Raw genomic sequence first — 9,409 nt, forward strand, 5'->3', positions numbered from 1 at the left:
GTTTGTATCAAATATATAGATATTTTCATCTAGTTATTACTGTAATACAAGGTCCTGTAAGCTAGTTCAAACTGGCTGATCGAATCATCAACAGGTGGAAACAATGAATCAGTTAGATACTATAACTGGAAGATTCAGAAACCACAGTCAGTCGGTCAAACCGAACTGGGATCCAGCCAATTTTCTCCTAAAAGTCTAAAATCCCGCTGTTTGGTTTAGAGGAGAGGAACCCTAATCAAACAACCAAAATCCAAAATGCTCAGTATCACCCTCGTGTTTTAGAAATTAAAAATTTGATGAGCGGATAATTTATACGCTTTTTGGCATTGTTTTTACATAGTTTTTAGTATGATTTAGTTAGTTTTTAATTTATTTTTATTAGTTTTTAAATAAAAATCACATTTCTGGACTTTACTATGAGTTTGTGTGTTTTTATGTGATTTCAGGTAATTTCTGGCTGAAATTGAGGGACTTGAGCAAAAATCTGATTCAGAGGTTGAAGAAGGACTGCAGATGCTGTTGGATTCTGATCTCCCCTGCACTCAAAGTGGATTTTCTGGAGCTACAAAAACCCAATTGGCGTGCTCTCAATTGGGTTTGAAAGTAGATATCCAGGGCTTTCCAGCAATATATAATAGTCCATAGTTTGCCCGAGTTTAGACGACGCAAACTGGCGTTTAACGCTAGCTTTCTGCCCTATTCTGGCGTTAAAGGCCAGAAACAAGTTGCAAAGTAGAGTTAAACGCCAGAAACAAGTTACAAACTGGCGTTTAACTCCAAGGAAGACCTCTACACGTGAAAGCTTCAATGCTCAGTCCAAGCACACACCAAGTGGGCCCGAAAGTAGATTTCTGCATCAATTACTTAATTCTGTAACCCTAGTAACTAGTTTAGTATAAATAGTACTTTTACTATTGTACTAGGGGCCTTTTCCCCATTTTTCGAATTCATATGCCATTTGGGGAGGCTGGCCATTCGGCCATACCTAGACCTTGTTCTTATGTATTTTCAACGGTAGAGTTTCTACACACCATAGATTAAGGTGTGGAGCTCTGCTGTTCCTCGAGTATTAATGCAAAGTACTATTGTTCTTCTATTCAATTCATGATTATTCTTATTCAAGATATTTATTCGCACACAAGAACATGATGAATGTGATGATTATGTGACACTCATCACCATTCTCACTTATGAGCGCGTGATTGACAACCACTTCCGTTCTACATGAAAACAAGCTAGAGTGTGTATCTCTTGGATTCCTGGTCTACGACGCATGGTTGCCTCTCCTGACAACAGAGCCTTCCATTCCGTGAGATCAGAGTCTTCGTGGTATAAGCTAGAATCAATTGGCAGCATTCTTGAGATCCGGAAAGTCTAAACCTTGTCTGTGGTATTCCGAGTAGGATCTGGGATAGGATGACTGTGACGAGCTTCAAACTCGCGACTGTAGGGCGTAGTGATAGACGCAAAAGGATAGTAAATCCCATTCCTACACGATCGAGAACCAACAGCTGATTAGCCATGCGGGAAACCATAGAGGACTATTTTCACTGAGAGGACGGGAAGTAGCCATTGACAATGGTGACACCCAACATACAGCTTGCCATAGAAAGGAGTATGAAGGATTGGATGAAGGCAGTAGGAAAGCAGAGATTTAAAATGAACAACGCATCTCCATATGCTTATCTGAAATTCTCACCAATGAATTACATAAGTATCTCTATCTTTATTTTATTTTTATTTATCTTTTTAATTATTAAAACTCTATAACCATTTGAATTTGCCTGACTGAGATTTACAAGGTAACCATAGCTTGCTTCAAGCCGACAATCTCCGTGGGATCGACCCTTACTCACGTAAGGTTTATTACTTGGACGACCCAGTGCACTTGCTGGTTAGTTGTATCGAAATTGTGAAAAAGATTTTAAGATTGCAAACGTGCGTGCTGAGTTTTTGGTGCCATTGATGGGGAATGAACAATCACGATTTTGTGCACCAAGTTTTTGGCGTCGTTGCCGGGGATTGTTCGAGTTTGGACAACTGACGGTTCATCTTGTTGCTCAGATTAGGTAATTTTATTTTATTTTATTTTTTAAGCTTTTTATTTTTGAAAAAAATATATTTTAAATTATTCTATGTTCTTCAGAATTTTTAAGGATGAATTCTAGAGTTTCATGAGATATATTGAATCCTGGCTGGCTGTTAAGCCATGTCTAATCCTTTGGACCGAGGTTTCAACTATCATTAGAAGAGCTTCTTTGTCTTTCTCAGCAATTTAACTTTTGTATGTAATGATCTGCTAAAGCTTGGCTAGCCATTGGCCATGTCTAGTGTTTTGGACCAGAGCTTTCACTGAAAGCTTGGCTGGCTAGTAAGCCATGTCTAATTCCTGGACCGGAGTTTTAGACTAACATTGCATGATTCCTGGAATTCTCATTAAAAATTTTGAAATCCTTATTTTTCTTTTTCCATTTAATTTTCGAAAAATTACAAAAAAATAATAAAATCATAAAAACCAAAAAAATTTGACGTCTCTTATTTGAGTCTTGTGTCAATTTTTAAGTTTGGTGTCAATTGCATATTTTTAATTTTCACTAAAAAATTTTCGAAAAAATTCATGCATGGTGTTCATCATAATTTTCAAGTTGTTCTTGATGATTTTCCTTATTTGATCTTTGCATTTTCATGTTTTGCATCTTTTCTTGTTTCTCATATGCATTTTCAATTTGTTAGTATCTCAACATTAAAAATTTCTAAGTTTGGTGTCTTGCATGTGTGTCTTTTCTTAAAAATTTTCATAAATAAGTTCTTGGTGTTCATCTTGATCTTCAAAGTGTTCTTGGTGTTCATCTTGATATTCAAAGTGTTCTTGCATATTTTTCTTGTTTTGATTCATAATTTTTATGTCTTGTGTCTTTTTTGTGTTTTTCTCTTTCTTCATTAAAAATTCAAAAATAAAAAAAATATCTTTCCCTTATTCTTCTCATAAAATTCGAATATTTGAGTTGACTTTTTCAAAAATTTTTAAAAATCTAGTTGTTTCTTATGAGTCAAATAAAATTTTCAATTTAAAAATCAATCTTTTTCAAATCTTTTTCAAAAATCAAATCTTTTTCATTTTTCTTTCATATTTTCGAAAATTTCAAATTGATTTTTAAAATATTTTTCTTATTTTGTTTCATAATTTCAAAATCTTTACTAACAATTAATGTGATTGATTCAAAAATTTTAAAGATTGTTACTTGCCTATTAAGAAAGATTCAATCTTTAAATTTTAGAATCATATCTTTTTGTTTCTTGTTAGTCAAGTAATCAACTTTAATTTTCAAAATCAAATCTTTTTAATTTCCTTTTCAAATCTTTTTTCAAATTAATTTTTTCAATCATATCTTTTTCAAAAATCAATTTTCAAAATCTTTTCTAACTTCTTATCTTTTCAAAATTGATTTTCAAAATCTTTTTCAATTAACCACTTAACTTTTTGTTTGATTTTAAAATTTAATTATATTTCTCTTTTTAATTTTCGAATTATAACTAATATTTAAAATAAAAACAAAAAAAAAAACATTTTTTATTTTATTTTATTTAGTTTTCGAATTCTTCTCTCTCTCATCTCTTTCTATTTATTTATTTCTCTACTAACACTCATCTCCCACTCAAAATTTGAACCCCCTCTTCTCCTTCTTCTATTCTTCTTTTCTTATACTTACATAAGGAATCTCTATACTATGATATAGAGGATTCCGTATTTTCTTTTTTGTTCTCTTCTTTTTCATATGAGCAGGAACAAGGATAAGAACATTGCTGTTGAAGCTGACCCTGAACCTGAAAGGACTCTGAAGAGAAAGCTAAGGGAACCTAAGGCACAACTCTCTAGAGAGGACTTGACAGAAATTTTCGAAAAAGAAGGAGACATAGCCGAACCTAATAACAATGGCGGAGATGTAAGGAAGATGCTTGGTGACTTTATTGCACCCTCTTCCAACTTCTATGGAAGAAGCATCTCAATTCCTGCAATTGGAGCAAACAACTTTGAGGTTAAGCCTCAATTAGTTTCTCTAATGCAGCAGAATTGCAAGTTCCATGGACTTCCAATGGAAGATCCTCATCAGTTTTTAGCTGAATTCTTGCAAATCTGTGACACTGTCAAGACCAATGGAGTTGATCCCGAGGTCTACAGGCTTATGCTTTTCCCTTTTGCTGTAAGAGACAGAGCTAGAACATGGTTGGATTCACAACTTAAGGATAGCCTGAACTCTTGGGATAAGCTGGTCAGTACTTTCCTAGCCAAATTCTTTCCACCTCAAAAGATGAGCAAGCTTAGAGTGAAAATCCAAATCTTCAGACAGAAGGAAGGAGAGTCCCTCTATGAAACTTGGGAAATATATAAGCAACTGATCAAAAGGTGTCCTACTGACATGCTTCTAGAATGGAGCAGCATAACTATATTCTATGATGGTCTCTCTGATTTGTCAAAAATGTCATTGGACCATTCTGCAGGAGGATCTCTTTACATGAAAACCCTTGCAGAAGCTCAGGAACTCATTGAAATGGTTGCAAATAACCAATTCATGTACACCTCTGAGAGGAATCCTGTGAACAATGGGACGCCTCAGAAGAAGGGAGTTCTTAAAATTGATACTCTGAATGCCATATTGGCTCAGAACAAAATATTGACTCAGCAAGTCAATATGATTTCTCAGAGTCTGAATGGATTGGAAGCTGCATCTAACAGTACTAAAGAAGCATCTTTTGAAGAAGAAGCTTATGATCCTGAGAATCCTGCAATAGCAGAGGTGAATTACATGGGAGAACCCTATGGAAACACCTATAATCTTTCATGGAGAAATCATCCAAATTTCCCATGGAAGGACCAATAGAAGCCTCAACAAGGCTTTAATAATAATGGTGAAAGAAATAGGTTTAGCAATAGCAAGCCTTTTCCATCATCTTCTCAGCAACAGACAAATAATTCTGAACAGAGCCATTCTGGCTTAGCAACCATAGTCTCTGATCTATCCAAGACCACACTAAGTTTCATGAATGAAACAAGGTCCTCCATTAGAAATTTGGAGGCATAGGTGGGTCAGCTGAGTAAGAAGATTACTGAAACTCCTCCCAGTACTCTCCCAAGCAATACAGAAGAAAATCCCAAGAGAGAGTGCAAGGCCATAACCTTACTTGGTGTGGCCGAATGCCCAGAGGAGGAGAAGGATGCGAATCCCAGTGAGGAAGACCTCTTGGGACGTCCTCTGGACAGAAAGGAGTTTTCCTTTGAGGAATCAAAGGAATCTGAGGCTCATACAGAGACCATAGAGATTCCATTGAACTTCCTTCTGCCATTCATGAGCTCTGATGAATATTCTTCCTCTGAAGAGGATGAAGATACCATTGAAGAGCAGGTTGCTAAATATCTAGGAGCAATCATGAAGCTGAATGCCAAGATATTTGGTAATGAGACTTGGGAGGATGAACCCCCCTTGTTCTCCAATGAACTGAGTGCATTACTGAGGCAGACATTACCTCAGAAGAAACCAGATCCCAGAAAATTCTTCATACCTTGTACCATAGGCACCATGACCTTTGAGAAGGCTCTATGTGACCTGGGGTCAGGGATAAACCTCATGCCCCTCTCTGTAATGGAGAAACTGGGAATCTTTGAGGTACAAGCTGCAAGAATCTCACTAGAGATGGCAGACAAATCCATAAAACAGGCTTATGGACTAGTAGAGGACGTGCTAGTGAAGGTTGAAAGCCTCATCCCTGCTGATTTCATAATCCTAGACACTGGGAAGGATGAGGATGAATCCATCATCCTTGGCAGACCCTTCCTAGCCACAGCAAAAGCTGTGATTGATGTTGACAGAGAAGAGTTGGTCCTTCAGTTGAATGAGGGCTACCTTGTATTTAAGACTCAAGGTTCTCTTTCTGTAACCATGGAGAGGAAGCATGAAAAGCTTCTCTCAATACAGAGTCAAACAAAACCCCCACATTCAAACTCTAAGTTTGGTGTTGGGAGGCCACAACCAAACTCTAAGTTTGGTATTAAGAGGCCCCAACCTTGCTCTGATTATCTGTGAAGCTCCATGAGAGCTCACTGTCAAGCTATTGACATTAAAGAAGCGCTTATTGGGAGGCAACCCAATGTTATTTAATTATATCTATATATTTTCCATTGCTATTTTATGTTTTCTTTAGGTTGATGATCATGTGAAGTCACAAAAACAACTGAAAAATCAAAAACAGAATGAAAAACAGTATTAAAAATAGCTCACCTTGGAGGAAGAGCTTACTGGCGTTTAAACGCCAGAAAAAAGTATCAAACTGGCGTTTAACACCAGAAAGAAGGATCAAGCTGGCGTTAAACACCAGAAACAAGCACAAGACTGGAATTTAACGCCAGAACAGAGCATGGAATTGGCGTTTAACGCCAAGAATGGGAGAAAAGCTGGCGTTAAACACCAAAAACAAGCAGCAAGCTGGCGTTTAACGCCAGACATGCATTTTAAGGGTGTTTTGCACGCCTAAATGGAGCAGGGATGCTAAGTCCTTGACCCCTCTGGATCTGTGGACCCCACAGGATCCCCACCTATCCCACCTCTTCTTCTCTCCTCTTCACACCTTTTCATAACATTCTTCCCCAAATATCCTTCACCAATCACCTTCATACCTCTTTCCCATAAACCCCACCTACCTCCAAATTCAAATTCTTTTCCCTCCCAAACCCAACCCTACTGGCCGAAACTTACCCTCCCCCAACCCTATATAAACTCCTTAACACTACTCCATTTTCACACATCACAAACACTACTTCTCTCCCTTGGTCGAATACACCTTCTCCCTCCATCTCCTCTATTTTCTTTTTCGTCTACTACTTTCTTTCTTCTTTTGCTTGAGGACAAGCAAACCTTTTAAGTTTGGTGTGGTAAAAGCATTGCTTTTTGTTTTTCCATAACCATCAATGGCACCTAAGGCCAGAGAAACCTCAAGAAAGAGGAAAGGAAAGGCAATTGCTTCCACCTCCGAGTCATGGGAGATGGAGAGATTCATCTCAAAGGTCCATCAAGACCGCTTCTATGAAGTTGTGGCCAAGAACAAGAAATCCCTGAGATGCCTCAAGGGATGCACTTTCCTCTACAAAACTAGTGGGAGCAAATTAACACCTCCCTAGAAGAATTAAGTTCCAACATGGGACAACTAAAGGTGGAGCACCAAGAGCACTCCATCATTCTCCATGAGATTAGAGAAGATCAAAGAGCTATGAGGGAGGAGCAACAAAGGCAAGGAAGAGACATTGAGGAGCTTGATGATAGGACTTTTGTGTGGTCTAGAATTCACAAATGAAATCTCGTTGCAAGTATAGTTTCTAAACCAACAATAGCCCTTTCATACAAAAGATTGTTTGTCACAAGTAACAAACTCCTAAATTTATAAACCGAAGTATTGAACTTCGGGTCGTTCTCCCTTGGAATTGCAATAGAGTGTCTTGTTATTGGTTATGGAGCTATGTTTGGGGTTTTGAGGTTTTAAACATGAAAAGAAAATGGCAATGAAAATAAACTAACAACTAGAAAGCTCTTGGCAAGGTTGTGAGAATTAGAAGTCTTATCCTAGTTATCCTCCTCAATTGTGACCACAATTATCCATTGCTACCACTTAGTTAACCTCTAACTATGAAGGAAAGTCAAGTGGATAAATCAACTTGATTCCACAAGTCCTAGCCAACTCCCAAGGGAAAGACTAGCTTTAGTGGTATCCAAATCAATTAGCAACTTCTAATTATCAATCAACAAGGGATTAGATAACTCAAGCGTCACTAATTACTCTACCTAGGCCAAGAGGAACAAAATCTATACTAAAATCCAACCAAGCATTTTATCAAACGCTTGGAAGGCATGAAAGTAAAGCAAAGTAAATTGATAACAACAATGAAATCTAACAACTACTTATTGCAAGGAATTAATAACAACAATCAAAGAAAACAAGATCTACATGAATTACCTCAAATTGCATTAAAAGAAAATAGAATGAACAAGAGAAGATTTACAAACAAAATAGAAGAAAGAAATAACAACAATATAAGAATGATGAATGTAGCAACATAGAATTGAAAGGTAGAAGAAGAAGAAAGCATGAATTGAAACCTAGATCTAAATTATTGAACTAAACCTAATCCTAATTCTCATCCTAGAGAGAAGTGAGAAGTGAGAGCTTCTCTCTCTAAAACTAAAACTAAACTAGCCTAATGTGTCTTGTGTTAGATGATGCCCCTCCCCCTTCATTCCTTGGTCTTTTTAATCTCTTTCCCGCCAAAAACTCAGCTCCAACTGGGGCTGGAAACCCTCCAAAATTGCCAGGCACGTTTTTCTCTTTAAAAATCATGTGTGGTTATCGGCGCGTGTGCGCACAGTGCGCGCGCGCGCCCCTGGAGAATTTCGCGATCTGCGCGTAAGCGCATAGTGCGCGTGCGCGCTCATGGGGTTTTCCAAACTTTTGGATTTTCATGATTTCTCCATGTTGTATGCTTTCCTTTCACTCCTTTGATCTCTTCCTAGCCCTTTTCAACCTGAAATCACTAGCAAACACATCAAGGCATCTAGTGGAATCAAAGGCAAATCAAAATTATCAAATTAAAGGTCTAAAAAGCATATTTTCACATCTAAGCACAAGTATGGAGATAATCACAAAACCATGCTATTTCATTGGATAAATGTGAGGAAAGGTTATCAAAATGCTCTAAATGTAACACAAGATAAACCCTAAATATGGGGTTTATCAGAGCTCAAGCACTCCATAAGATCTTCAAGAGGAAGAACTAGCCGCCATCACTAAGGTGGACCCGTTCTTTAATCTCCTTGCTCTTTATTTTCTGTTTTTCATTTACTATGCTTTATGTTTAATTATGTTTGTGTCTTTACTACATGATCATTAGTGTCTAGTGTCTATGCCTTAAAGTTATGAATGTCCTATGAATCCGTCACCTTTCTTAAATGAAAAATGTTTTAATCACAAAATAACAAGAAGTACATGATTTCGAATTCATCCTTGAAATTAGTTTAATTATATTGATGTGGTGACAATACTTTTTGTTTTCTGAATGAATGCTTGAACAGTGCCTATGTCTTTTGAATTTGTTGTTTATGAATGTTAAAATTGTTGGCTCTTGAAGAATAATGAAAAAAGGAGAAATGTTATTTGATAATCTGAAAAATCATATAATTGATTCTTGAAGCAAGAAAAAGCAGTGAAGAACAAAGCTTACAAAAAAAAAAGAAAAAGAAAGAAAAAAATTGGCGAAAAAATAATAATAAAGAAAAAGAAAAAGCAAGCAGAAAAAGTCAATAGCCCTTAAAACCAAAAGGCAAGGGTAATAAAAAGGATCCAAGGCTTTGAGAGTCAGTGGATAGGA

The sequence above is a fragment of the Arachis ipaensis genome, chromosome B03, assembly GCF_000816755.2.
Source record: "Arachis ipaensis cultivar K30076 chromosome B03, Araip1.1, whole genome shotgun sequence".
NCBI classification, from domain to species: Eukaryota; Viridiplantae; Streptophyta; class Magnoliopsida; order Fabales; family Fabaceae; genus Arachis; species Arachis ipaensis.